The following is a 15,212-nucleotide window of genomic DNA, read 5'->3' on the forward strand; positions in this document are numbered from 1 at the left end:
CTTTCAATTCTTTCCATCATATCAGTGCAGTCTCCTAGTATGTCATTTCAGGATCTAATGTTGAAAAATATTTCTCTTCTTTATTTGTTCTGAAGTGAGTAATCCAAAACACTGTCGCCACAATGATGTTCCTGTAGCTTCATATTGCCTAATGAATCAAGAACAGACTGCACACTCTGGCAGTGTAGCCCTACTATACATAATAAGGCCAGCCTGGCTTCCCAAGTCTTCTCCTCCACTCATGCCCAGGACCTTGTGATTTCCTGAGTACTTCCTGAATATTTTGCTCTGTCCTTGCCTTTTTGGTTTAATTTTGAATTCTTCTTTTCAGTGTTTAAAATTTCTGTAAATGTCTGAGGTATCTACTCGAGCTAAAACAAGGGGGAAAAGTCACCATTTTTAATCTTTATCCTCATTCCAAAAAAGCTATTTCTTTTTCTTGGGGCAAAAAAAAAAAAAAAAAAAATAGATTACATATCAGTGGTGCTAGTAGTAAAGAATCACTGCCAATGCAGAAGACACAAGAGCTGAGGGTTTGATCCCTGGGTCAGGAAGATCCCCTGGAGAAGGAAATGGCAACCCACTCCAGTGTTCTTGCCTGGAAAATCCCATGGACAGAGGAGCCTGGCAGGTTGTAGTCCATGGGGTCACAAAGAGTTGGACACAACTGAGTAACACACACACACATCAGTGAAATGCAGCAGAATTTTAAGATAAAACATCTTTACAGAAGACACTGAACATTGGCTGTGTTAGAGGTGGAGGATTCCAACCCTTGGGACTCGAGTCTCCCACTGAAAAAGATCAGAAAGGTGACGCATCTCACTAAGGTCACACAGCTGCTCAGGACCGAATCTTTAGTGCCTTCAATGGGTGATATGCCCGGTCCTGGGAATGTGGAAATGAAATGCTTTCTAGAAACACAGTACAAGAGGAGGAGATATGTGGGGACAGATCTGTGTACTCAAGCCGACAGGTGCTGTGATAGAAGCTATGCATTGTTCAGACACAAAGGAGGGGGTAGTCAGCACTCCCTGATGTGACAGGGCAAAGTGGAAGGATTTCATAGATAAGATAACCCCTGAGGCTTAACAGAAAAACAAAAGTGTACGCCGGCATACGCCAGCAAGCAACCAATGCGAGCAAAGGCACAAAAGCATGGATTACATGAAAGCATTTGGGAAAATGAAAACAATTTAGAGAGTCTGGAAGTTAAGGTAAAAGATAAGGCAAGTCAAAATTAAAATTAAAAGCAAACAAGCTCTAAATTGTAAAGGGACTTGTAATACCTTACAAAGGAGTTTGGGACAATGATGACTGTTACTACCATTTTTTATTAATGATTATCAATTTCTCATTAAATTAATCAGTTCTATTTATTGATCACTTGCTATGATCACTAGAATCAAAGGTTAACTCACTTGCCTAAAGTAATATAGCTAGTAAGTATTGGAGTCAATGTTCGAATCAGGTCCTTTTGGTTTCAGAGCTGAACATGGTTGGATTACACTATAATCTGTCTTTAGTCTGTGGACAACATGGACCATCCGAGTATTTGAAACGAAGAAGAATTAGGATTGGATTCTTGTCTTGGAAGAGTTTTGCAACAATATAAAGTTGCAGTGTCCAATCCAGTAACCACTACACACATTGAAAATTAATAATTTAATAATTAAAAACTCTGTCCATCAGTTGCAGTAGGCACCTCTCAAGTGCTCAGAAGCCACATGTGACTGATGACTATTGTGGAGATGACACAGGGTGAAGTTCCTGTCCTTACAGAAAGTCTTACTGGACAGCACTGGTCCAGAGGATGCACTGGAGCTTTGTGAGATGGGAAATGACAAGCAGGGGACCACCACCCAGGACGGGTGAGAAAGGATGGGAGAAAAGACGAAGGCACAAATTAGCAGAGATGTAAACCAGAGATTCTCCAAGTGTGACTCACACTCTCCCAGTCCATCACCCACCAACACTGGATCTCTGGGAACCTGTTAAAAATGTAGATGCTCAGCACACCCCAGACACACTGAATCAGAAATTCTGAGAATGACACCCAGCCATCTACTCTGTGACAAGCCCGGAAGGGGACTTTGATACTCACCGAAGGGTAATGGACCATTGATTTAGAGGAAGGGACAGATCTCTAAAATGTGTATAGAAATACAAGCAGCTCTGGCCAAGCGTGGGTTATACAGAGGGAGAACGAATCTAGGCCAACTCAGGTGGGTGGGGGAGGATGGAAGGAGAAGCATATTCACAGGGGAAAAAGGTAAGGAGCCTGAGTTTGAGTTCTGGAGGGATGTTCAATCATTATGATCCAGTTGGGAGTACCCATCTAGAACTCAGGAGAAAGTACTGGAATGGAGATGCAGATTTAGAGTCATCAGAATTTCGGTGGTATGTTAGCCAGGAATGGATGACTGGATAGGTTGTAAATGCTGAGAGGAGTGTCTAGATTTGGGTGCAATTCTCCACATGCTAGTTCTTTTTTTCTCCTATTGAATGAGGCATCTCAAAGTGCAAATTTGGTCTATTAGCTATGAGTATACACTATTTTAAAAAAATAAAGAATTAACCTACATTGTTATTCTGAGTCACCGTGTGTAGAACGTGTCAAACAGGATACACACGATCCTAACGAGTGTACTGCGAAAAGAGGAGAGGTTTCCGGGCTGACCCCCTTTCTCTCCGGTCCTGGAGTGTGGGCTTCATCAGGGGAACCAGAAAGAAGGGAGGAGAGACATGGGATGGGGTATGGGATGATGTCCCCGAAAGTTAACGGGGAGAATTTCTAAGAGGAAGTCAAGAACACTGCCATATCCCAGAGGCCAGAAAGAGAAGACCATGGACTTGGCTCATAGGAGGCCATCATGGAACTTAGCAAAGTATTTCTGTAGAGCAACCGGGGACAATCTGGCAAACCAACAAAAGAGAGTGAGCTGGTTGAAACAGAAATAGGAGGTGATGAAATGGGGCAGTGAGGGTAGATTTATGTTTTGTACAACACCTTGGATACAAAAGGTCCCTTATATTCTCTGTAGCTTACAGAGATTTTGGTGAAAACAGTTCTTGTACTTTCTCTCCCCAGGGCCCTGCCATGAGGATGGCATGAAAGGGCTAGCATACATAAATGAGATCATCCCACCAGCTGATGGGGATTCACTGATCCCAGACAACAACTGAGCTCACCTTAATCCTCCCTTCACTGAGGATGGCTTCTTTTCTGATCTTCTTCTTATCCTGCTCATGCTCTTGTCCTGTCCCACATACCCTAATGACATGCCTGAATCCTCAAATCCAGCTCAGGCTTTAAAGCTTGGACCTTCTCTACAAAAATACCACGAGTATTGTTCCCTATGGTTGAGTTGGCCTAAATTAATCCCCAATGCCCTCCTGGGAAGCAGGTAGGAAAATATTATGGTGCTTATTCTGCAGATGAAAATTGAGATCCTATGATTTGTTCAATATCTTCTTGTTCTTCATGACAATGCAACTATCCTATTTTATTTGTGTTATGAACGTATTCATTCCACATTTTTCCATGAAGGACTCCAGGTAGGGGAGTCTGAAAAAATAAGAGAAGAATGTCAAGACTAGGTGATAAAAGAACACAGATATTCAGCTGTTAAATCTCCACATAATTGGAACAGCTCAGCTGTAAATTTAGCTCTGAGTTTTTGGCAACCAAACAAAAAGGCAGACACCGTCAATTATGCAGTTCTTATTTTCATGAAGGAATAAGAGTGCCAGCTTCTCAGAGAAGCCAGAATCCCCTCCTTGCCTAAGTTCTAAATGAAACTGCATACCCACGTCTTCACAGAGAGGGCATTTCTATAAACAAAGGTAATGCAAGATCTCATATGGCAACTTCTAATGCTTTCCTTCAGCAAAACTTCACAGAAAACATTCAGTGAAAAACTAACTTCAACACAAGCAAACATACTAATTTACTGATCACTGACAGGCAGTTACCATAAGGATATAAAACCTTACGTCTTGAACAGGATTTCGGTTTTCATGGTTGTAGCTAAACGCTATGCACTAATTAGCACATATTAATGGAATATGCTCCCCCTTCATTAGTGCTAAAAATCTGGTAGCCTTGCTAAGGTCCACACATGTGTATGCACACTAAACATACAACACACACACACACTCTACCATCTTAAGAAAAAAGAGGTATAATTTTTTTTTAAGCAGATAAAACTAAAACATCCTTGGGTTTTTAGGAAATGCTAACTGGCTTGAGCAAAATGTCATCTATTATTCTAAGATGTTTCTGGAATAACCATACATTAAGGTGATTGGAATATAGGCAAATTTGCGGGGGGGCAGCATTTCAGTTATAATCAGAGAAGATGCTGAGTAACCATCTCCCCTGACTCGCAGGCACTGATGATCACTAACATTTTTAATTAATCACAGTCTGCCCTGGATGCTAATAAGTCCCCACCAGCATGGCCCCTTCCCCACACAAGGGCTGACTGAACTGTGCATTCAGAGCTGTGTCCACGTGCCTTGTTAGGTAACCTATACAGGGACATCCAGCCCCTGCATTATCGCAGAGTTCCCAGAGCATTCTTGCTCTTCCAAAACTGGGTATGTGAATGGGGAAACCAGTCTGTTAAAATGCACTTAATGATACCTACTGGCCTCAGAGCTCTGAATAAAGCACTGGTTCAGAATATTAAAGAAACAAGCTATTCGCTCTGTCTTCAGGCAATTTAAAATCTGATGAGGGAGACAAAACATACTCACACAAGTTATGTAAGTCAAAACAATAACCTAAGAACCTGTGAAAAAGTGAAAAGTGTGAAAGTATAAGTCTCTCAGTCGTGTCCAACCCTTGCAACCCCATGGACTATGGCCCGCCAGACTCCTCTGTCCATGGAATTCTCCAGGCAAGAATATTGGAGTGGGTTGCCATGCCCTCCTCCAGGGGATCTTCCCAACCCAACGAACCTGAGTCTCCTGCAATGCTGGCAGGTTCCTTACCACTGAGCCACAGAGAAGTCCTCTGAGATACCAGATAGTCAATCATACACAACAGTACAACAAAACACAGTAGGAAAGGAAGATGACTTCTGATAAGAAGAAGTCTTAAATACTGTGTCCCCAATAGCTGTAGGGCACCCAGACACAGAGAGTGACATTAATAGAATTATAGCCATACTGGTTCCAATACCCCAGTTATAGCGGCAGGTGAACCAAATCACACCAGGCACACAGAAATCGCATCCTTGAGAATACGGATTGTCAGACCGATGATTCATGAATTTTAATAAGCTTTGATTTTACTTAGAGTGGTTTTCTCAAGAAAAGATTCCAGGATCACTCTGGTATATTCTGATTCTGTGGCTGGGGGTGGGGGTGGGGGCCGGGGGGGGGGTGCGGTAGAGCCCAGAAAAGTGAATTTTCACAAGTCTCACAAGGACAGAGGGAGTTCAAGGACCCCAGTGTGAGGCCCACCACCAAGGGCTTTCACCAGACACCAGCTGCCTGCGAGCTAAGAGGGAAGTCAGCAACAGGTCTTCCCAAACACTGGGAATAAACAGTACAGACATCTATGAGGTTTTCTAGTGCTTCCTGTTTGCCAAGAACTGTGCTAAGAAATTTACCATAATCATCTTATTTAAAATACCTTTTGACCCCACTTTGCAGGTGAATAAACTATGGCATAAAACTTAAAAAAAAAAAGTGGTACAGAGAAAGGGACTGGAATTCTGGAATGATCCCTCCAAAGGTCAAAATGCCACTCAAAGCGAGAAACGGGTAGCATTTTAACTGGTGAATTTCATGTTACAAATTATAAACACATATATAAACCTAATAAAGATAAGTATTATTCTATGATTCATTTATTAGGTGGGTACAAAAGTAACTGTGGTTTTGGACCATGAATTTTAAATCAATATAACTAGGCTCAAACACATTTTTATTAATCAACATAGGAACCATTACAATCAACATATTTTCACCAACAAAATGAGTTTTTTTTTTCTCTGTAGCATAAAAATTCAGGCTTCAGGATTCAGTGAACTTTTGGAAAGCATTTTCTGCATCCTGCTGGTTGTGGAAGCATTTCCCCACAGAAAATTGTCAAGATGCTTGAAGAAGTGATACTTGATCGGTGAAAGGTCAGGTGAATATGGCAGATGAGGCAAAACTTCAGAGCCCAATTCGTTCAACTTTTGAAGCGTTGGTTGTGTGACATGTAGTTGGGTGTTGTCTTAAGAAGAATTGAGCCCTTTCTGTTGACCACTGCCAGCGGCAGGCATTGCAGTTTTCAGTACATCTCATTGATTTGCTGAGCATACTTCTCAGATGTAACAGTTTTGCCAGGATTCAGAAAGCTATAGTGGATCAGACCAGCAACTGACCACCAAATAGTGACCGTGACTCTTTTTTGGTCCAAGTTTGGCTTTGGGAAGTGCTCTGGAATTTCTTCTCAGTCCAACCACTGAGCTGGTGGGTTGTCATGTAAAATCCACTTTTCATCACACATCACAATCTGATGGAGAAATGGCTCATTGTTGTCACATAGAATAAGAGAAGATGACATTTCAAAACAATGATTCTTTTCTTTTTTTTTGGTCAGCACATGAGGCATTCGTTTACCGAGCTTTTTCACCTTTCCAATTTGCTTCAAGTGCCAAATGACCATAGAATGGTCAACATTGAGTTCTTCTGCAATTTCTCATGTAGTTGAAAGAGGATCAGCTTCAATGATGGCTCTCAGTTGGTCATTGTCAACATCCAATGGCCAGCCACTTCACTCCTCACCTTAAGGCTCTCATCTCCTTTGCAAAACTTCTTGAACCACCACTGCACTGTACATTTGTTAGCAGTTCCTGGGACAAATGCGTTGTTAATGTTGTGAGTTGTCTCCTCTGCTTTACAACCCATTTTGAACCTGAATAAAAAGATCACTCAAATTTGCTTTTTGTCTAACATCATTTCTATAGTCTAAACTAAATATAAAATAAACAAGTAGTGTCTTGTCATTAGCAAAAAAAAAAAAAAGCAACAAATGTGCGTTAAAATGATGTGTAACATAACCACATTTATTTAAGAATGTATTCCAGTATCAAATGGCAAAGTTCCATAACAGAAAACTGCAATTACTTTTGCACCAACCTAAAACTAACCAGTAGATTTTACTGGATGATTATATGTTGGTTTTGTAAAAAACAAATCAATTAAATTCTATGAATTTAGAAAGGCGTACAATGTAAATTCAAAGGGTTATAATAAAATGGAATTGTTTGCATTAAATTTGCTACCTAATAATTTTCATTGAATGTATTTTGGTTTCCAAAAAGAGAAGTTTTTATTCTTCTCAGTTTAATAAGCCTCAATTAGATGTATTTGTTCTCTCAGATTAAATACTGTAATAATATTCTGTGAAACCTCATGTCAGGCTGTTATTAATTATCTTTCTTAAAAACAACAAAAAAAAGAAAAACCTTTACAGATATGAGATCTTTTTTCCACAGGCATTTTGCAGTTGAATCATTATTAGCCCTGTTCAAAAGAAACTCAGAAAACATGAAAAAATTTACTCACATTCTCAAAGCAAATGGACATGAGTGAGAACTGACCATAACATCATCACACATTCTCCAGGTGTGTCTGGGGACCACTTGGGCCCATAGTCAGGAACCCAAACTGTGGTCACTGACCTCATCATTCTTTTCATTTTTGTCTGTATTTTTTCTCTTGGAATCATTACTCTTTATTAAATTTCCATAACTTCAAATACAATTTTGTTCAAATAAATTTTATTCTAAGAAATATAATAACCTTAAAATGACTTTGCAACCATTATTTGGGAAACTTAAAAACAAACTCTTGGTCAAAGAATTCTAAATATAAGCAAACATTACAAAGCCGGCAAGACCCAAGGTATTATTCAGAGAGTGGTGTGGGACATTAACTTAGTCTGGAAATAGGGTTTCTATTGCAAGCAATAACAGGAAAGGGGACTGTAAAAGAGACTGAGCCAAACTTTGAAGGGCTTTAGAAAATGATTAAACAAGGTCCTACTCTAGAGCACAAGGACCTACATTCAATATCCTGTGATAAACCATAACGGAAAAGAACATGAAAAAACATATCTACAGTATATATAATACAGTCTCTTTGCGGTACAGCAGTAATGAACACAACATTGTAATTCAAGTACACTTCAGTAGAAAAATTTAAAAATTGGGGTTTCTCTGGTGGTTCAGTAAAGCATCCTCTTGCCAGTGCAGGAGACATAGTTTCTATCCCCGGTCCAGGAAGATCCAGCATATCACGGAGCAGCTGGGTCTGTGTGCCACAACTACTGAGCCAGCGCTCTAGAGCTGGGGAGTCACAACTACTGAAGCCCGTGGGCCTAGAACCCCTGCTCCACAAGAGAAGCCACTGCAGTGAGAAGCCCATGCACACAACTAGACAGTCGCCCCAACTCACCGCAACTAGAGAAAACCCACACAGCAGCAAGGACCCAACACATCCAAAAATAAATAAATAAAGATTATTAAAAAATAAAAGCCGAAAAAAATAAATAAATAAAAGCCGAGCTGATCCCTTCTCTCCTACATAATCAGCTGGAAACTAAACAACAACACACTTCAAAATGGGTCAAAGATGCAGTCTCAAGGGAAAGTTTTAAAAATACATTAGCTGAACTTCTGAACAACGGGCAGACTTTCAGAGTGAGTTAGAAATCCCCAGTCGAAGGAGAGCTCCGAGACCAAGCAGAGGTTTGATACAGTTCTTGGAAAGAGAGGCAGCCTGCATGCCCTGGGAGCACAGTGCCTGGAGGAGCAGGAAGGCGAGATGGATGGTCAGCACCTGAAAAGGAGGAAGTCTTGAGAATGTCAATCAATGCACTTTGGGGAATGGACAATGTGGATAAACCCTAGAAAGAAGTGTAAGTGTGGATCACTGCAGACCGGGGATAGAAGATGAAATACTGGGAGAAACGAGACACTCTGGAATTGATCCACAAAGCTAGAGAGGGTGAACAGCATGTACATTGATGAGACAGTGAGAGCAAGTGAGAAAACTTTTAATTAAAATTTTCAGGAATGAGTTGCGGGATAACATGGAGTCGGACAAGATGGCGCCTCCCAAGAATGATCCAAGAGATGCCTTGCTGATGTCACAGATTTAAATTTTTTATTAAAAAAAAATTCAAACACACAAGTAGGCGAGACCTGGCAAGTTTGTTGGCAGAAGGAAAGACATTTGGAAAGAAAGATACTAAATATGATTGTGGAAAAGAGGATGCAATTAAAAATGTGGGGGGAAAAAATAGCATTTGTGGAAAGAAATAAATTAACCTTACAAACAAGGAAATATTTTCCCAAACAGGAGAAAGAAAAATAGCAGGGAGGTTAGACCTCTGGCGGGTTTCCCAGGTGGCACTAGTGGGAAAGAACCTGCCTCCCAATGCAGGATACCTAAGAGATGTGGGTTCAGAAAGATCCCTTGGAGAAGGAAGTAGCAACCCACTAGAGTATTCTTGCCTAGGGAATCCAGTGGAGAGAGGAGCCTGGAAGGCTACAGTCCATGGGGTTGCAAAGAGCTGGACATGACTGAAATGACTGAGCAGGCCTACAGGTTGTTACTTTGTGGCTACAGTGAGTGGAGATTTAACAAGTCAAGGACTCTGAGGTTAAAAGCAGGCACAAGAGGCCAGCAGATACTGAAATGCATTGAGAACTAGAGATGCTGTCAGGGAACAAGCTCAAGCAGACCCTTACCAGGGGCTGGGGTTGAACTGGCTGTCATAGCAGCAAAGCTAGGGAAGGATGGATACAGTTAGGAAAGGAAACTGTGATAAAACAGTATGGACTTCAAGAAAGTCCAAAGAAAGAGTGGCATGTTCAGCAGTGACTCGGGCACTTGTATAGAAGACACCAACTCTCACACACCACATCAGTTTACAGAGATGGAACTTTGTTTTCCATGTCTTAATTCACCCTGGAGCAGTGATTTTCATTAAGGACGAGGGAAAAGAGAAGTAAGAAATCTTCACCCCAGTCTTTATGGCAACTTAATTCTTGTTTTATGACTTGGTTCCTTTGGGATAAGTGTTAGGGCAAACTCAAGAGACTCAGCAACAACAACAAGAGACACAGGTTCGATCCCTGGGTCGGGAAGATCCTCCGGAGCAGGGAATGGCGACCCGCTCCTGTATTCTTGCCTGAAAACTTCCAGGGACAGAAGAGCCTGGTAGGCTACAGTCGCAAAGAATCAGATATGACTGAGCATGCACAGGCACACAGGCTCCTCCCAGGAGGGAATCTCAGCTTCTAGGGTCAATACCTAGCTTTGCCCAGGTGCCGGGGATGACACTTCAGTTCAGGAGGTTAATTACAGAGTCTCTCTCCACTTTACCTCTAAGCATTAGTGATGCATTGATCCAAGTCTAGAGCCAGAGTGGCATTCCTACTGACAGCTTCTGAGACTCAGACGAACCCCCATCCAGAGAGGCCAGAGAACTGATAACACAAACTGGGGCTAGCCACTGCCTGGCCAGGCATACACCATCTCTTCCCCTAGTTCTAGGCAGAAAGACAAGCTTATCCTCTTGTGGGTATCCTGGAGGGCTGAAGTCCTTCATTATGTCCTGCTGCCTTATCACAGGCTGCCATCTCCCCTTTTGCTGGCTGAAAATGCATAGGCACCTCTAAGCCACAGCCCCTTGAAAATCCAAATTAAACCATTCTCTCTCACACGCCATCTTGCAGATGAAAATCAGATTTCCCAGACCCTATTCAGGAATCCACAGCCTAGGATCTCCTGGTGTGAGGCCAAGATCTCCCCTGAGAACAGTGCATAGAGAAAGCTTTGCTGCCTGATGGCAGACTGAAAACTGGCCCTGGAATGCCAAGGGAATGGCAGCTTTTCCTGTCTCTGTACGCTGTTGTGTTACTTCTGAAGAGGAAGTGGCCGAAGGCAGCATGAGGAGGCCTCTGAGAGACGGTTCGTGGGCCATAACCCCCTTGGGAGGAAACAAGCTTGACCCAGGCGTGTGAGTGCTGGGGAGGAGAACAAGGGGAGCAGGGTCCCGATGAACTGGCCAAGCTTTTCCTCCCAAATGTAGAGGCCCCTAAGAGGGCCTCCTCATAGGCATGCAAAGGGCTCGTGGTCTAACAAACACAGAACTGAATTCATCGTTCTCTCAAAACTGTGTCTTCAACACCAAAGGTAGGGCCTAGGAAGAAATAACTGATAAGCTGGACGTCATTAAAATTTAAAACTTCTGCTCTGTGAAGGAGGAGGTCAAGAGAGAAGACGCGCCATGGACTAGGAGAAAATATCCAAAAAAGACATATCTCATAAAGGACTGCAAAATACGTAAAGAAATTTCAAAACTCAAAAATAGGACAACAAACAGCCATACTAAAAATAGACAAAAGATTTTAGAGGACACGTCACCAGAGAAGATAACGTCTGTGTGCTGTGCTCCATCACTTCAGTTGTGTCTGACTCTTTGCAACCCTATGAACCGCTATCCTTGGGATTCTTCAGTCAAGAATACTGGAGTGGGTTGTCTGGAGTACTCCTATTAGAATGGCCAGAATCCTAGACACTGAGAGCCCCAGATGCTGGTGAGGGTGTGAAGCAACAGGACTCTCATTCACTGCTGGTGAGAATGCAACAGGATGCAGGCACTTTGGAACACAGTTTGCCGGCTTCTCTTAAAACTAAGCACTCTTACCATACAGTCTAGAAACCAAGCTCTTTGACATTTACACTACCATGTGCAAAATAGATAGCTCATAGGAAGTTGCTATATAGCACATGGAGGTCAAGCCAGTGCTCTGTGACAACCTAGAGGGGTGAGATGGGAGGGAGGGGGTATATGTGTACATATAGCTGATTCCTGTTTGGTGTTATTGTACAGCAGAAACCAACACAACATTGTAAAGCAATTGTCCTTCAAGCAAAAATAAAAATTTTAGAAAGGGCGGGGGAAAGAAGCCGCAAAGAGGGGAAAGGGAAATGGCCTATTTTCCAAGGCGATCAAACCAGTCACTCCTAAAGGAAATCAGTCCTGAATATTCATTGGAAGGACTGATGCTGAAGCCAAAGCTTCAATACTTTGGCCACCTGATGTAAAGAGCTGACTCACTGGGAAAGACCCTGATGCTGGGGAAGATTGAAGGCAGGAGGAGAAAGGGATGACAGAGGATGAGATGGTTGAATGACATGAGTTTGAGCAAACTCAGGGTGATAGAGGACAGGGAAGCCTGAAGTGCTGCAGTCACTGGGGTTGCAGAGTCGGACATAACGGAGTGACTGAACAACAAAAACAAATGCAAACCCATCTGGCCCGGGATTCTGTGCCAGTGGGCCTGAACAGACGGAAGAGTGACTTTCAGGGGACTTTCTCAGCGCCTTCTCACACCCCTTTCTCCAAGACCAAGAGATCTTCACTCTCACTAAGCTCAACCCTGCCTGCACAAGGTGGTCGGCCCTTTCCTTTGAATTTCCATTATTCTTCTGCAGCAATCCCGCCTCTGGGACATGAAGTAAGAGCTATTAACCCACAGTAACAATTCAGGAATATGATCCTATTGCACAGTTTATAACATGTAAGTAAATAACAGGCTTCCCAGGTGGTACTAGTGATAAAGAATCCACCTGCCAATGCAGGAAATGCAAGAGACACAGGTTCGATCCCTGGGTTGGGGAGATACCCTAGAGAAGGGAATGGCAACCCATTCCAGTATTCTTGCCTGGAAAATCCCATGGACAGAGGAGCCTGGCGAGCTGTAATCCATGGGGTCACGCAGTCAGACACGACTGAGCACAAAAAAAAAAAAAAAGGAAAGGAAATAACATTTAAAAGACCACATAAAACGAGTTAGCCTGACATGTTTATTAGAACTGTCAAAATCCAGAAGAACAATGATGCCAAAAGCTGACAAGAACGTGGAGCAGCAGGAAGTCCCATTCATCATTGCTGGGAATGCAAAATGGTCCCGCCACCTTGGAAGATGGTTTGCTAGTTTATTACAAAGCTAAACACAGTCTCATCAAATGTTCCAACAATCAGGCTCCTAGGTATTTTACCCACATTGACTGAAAATTTATGTCTGTACAAAGACCTGTTTATATACAAATGTTTATAGCAGTTTTATTCATAATTGCCAAAACTTGGCAGTAACCTTCAGTAGGTGAATGGATAAATAACTGTGGTACATCCAGACAATAGAATATTATTCAGCGCTAAAAATAAATGAGCCATCAAGCCATGAAAAGACGTCCAGGAAGCTTAAATGAATATTACTATGTGAAAGAAGCCAATCTGAAAAGGCTGCAAACTGTTTGATTCCAACTATATGACACCTGAAAAAGGCAAAACTATGAAGACAGTGAAAAGATCAGTGACTATGAATGGGGGCAGTGGGAGAAGAAGAGAGGAGGAGATGAATAGGCAGAGTAAAGGTGATTTTCAGAGCAGTGGAACTATTACATTTGATGCTGCAATAGTGGATACATGCCCATGTACATTTGCTACAACTCATAGAATATACAAAACTGAGAGTGAATCATAATGTAAACTATGGACTTAAGTTAATAATAATGTATCTATATTGGCTTATTCATTGTAACAAATGTCCATACTTCTACAAGATGTTCTTCCCTGGTGGCTCAGATGGTAAAGCGTCTGCCTACAATGCGGGAGGCCCAGGTTCAATCCCTGGGTCGGGAAGATCTCCTGGAGAAGGAAATAGCAATCCACTCCAGTATTGTTGCTTGGAAAATCCCATGGATGGAGGAGCCTGGTAGGCTACAGCCCATGGGGTCACAAAGAGTTGGACACAACTGAGCGACTTCACTTTCTTTTTCAAGGGAAACTTGCAAAGGCCAGAGTTGTTGGTGATGGGGACTCCCTATACTTTCCACTCAATTTTTCTATAAACCTAAAACTGCTCTAGAAAATAATATATATCTGTTAATTTTTTTAAAAGGTATAACTTAACTTAATTGTAACTACAACCCTCTCAAATGTTACTTACTGATTTTCCCACAAAAGAGAGGTTCAAATACTGATTATCCATTAAGAATAACATTTATAATAAAGTCATGGAAATATTTTTGCAATAAAAAGGCCTGGAGAGTTAGTTATGTTTAAAAATAAAACAAGAAGTGAAAAGATTAAGTCTTGGTTCTTCATTTTATATAAATTTAGGTAAGTGAATCAACCTCACCAAACCTCCGTCTAACACTTTTTTAAAAAGAAAAGAAAAAATAAGAGAGTGGGTGATGCATCAATACTTTAAACTAGATCTGTGCATTTAATATATTCAATTTCTTTGTTAAGTATTTCATGGATCCAACATATTCAGAATTTTTCGAATAATTCCTAGAAGTATATCATTTATAAATACAATGATCTACGGTTTTTTTAACTGAATAAACTTCTGTTCTCTGCATAAAAAGCAAGTCAAAATGAATTACACATCAAACTGGTTACAGAGGCATCTTTATCTTACCATAACCTGCCTTCAGATTATATCACTCTGTGCAAAATTCTCACAAGAGTGTACTTTCATCTGCCACCCCCCACTCTCTGTGCTATTATCGTAATACATTTACTTCCACATGCACTATAAATTCCACAATACACTATAATCATTTTGCCTAAACAGTTGGTTAACTTCAAATAAATTTCTAATGAGATTACGTACTCAACCTTTGACCATTTCTGGCACTCTTCATTATCTTGTGTAGCTCAAAATTTGCATCTGATAAAATTTCTTTACAATCTAAACTTTCTTTAACATTTCTTGTAGTGCCGGTCTGCTGGTGACAGATTCTCCCTCAGCCTCGTTTGTTTGAAATGTTTTTATTTTGCCTTCATTTTGGAAGAACCTTTGTTCTGGATATAGAATTCCAGTTCATCAGGTGCTTTGTTTTTTTTAGGACTTTAGAGGTGTTATTACATTGTCTCCTGACTTGTGTTGCTTCCAGTTTCTGTTCTGGTGCCTATAATAAGCCTTTTATCTCTGACAGCTTTTAGTAATTTGGCCATAAAGTGCTTTGATGAAAGTGTATGGTGTGTGTGTGTCTGTGTGTTTCTTGCCTGTAGTTTGTTGAGGTCTTATTAGCAGTTTACAGTTTAATCAAATTTGGACATTTTTCAACCATTGTACTTCCCAATATTTTTTCTGCTTCCTGATCCCCTCTGACACTCCAGT

The 15,212-nt window shown here is 41.4% G+C and overlaps 1 protein-coding gene and 1 non-coding gene across 2 annotated transcripts in view; both read left to right on the plus strand.

The window, feature by feature from the left end:
• XKR4 (XK related 4) overlaps positions 1 to 15,212 on the plus strand; it is a 304,355-nt gene that overhangs the window by 268,321 nt on the left and 20,822 nt on the right. The gene's annotated exons all lie outside the window — the stretch shown is intronic.
• Positions 13,652 to 13,723, plus strand: TRNAC-ACA (transfer RNA cysteine (anticodon ACA)). Its single transcript has one exon. It is a non-coding gene; the product is annotated as a tRNA-Cys (tRNA).

This window comes from Dama dama, chromosome 21 (assembly GCF_033118175.1).
Source record: "Dama dama isolate Ldn47 chromosome 21, ASM3311817v1, whole genome shotgun sequence".
NCBI lineage: Eukaryota > Metazoa > Chordata > Mammalia > Artiodactyla > Cervidae > Dama > Dama dama.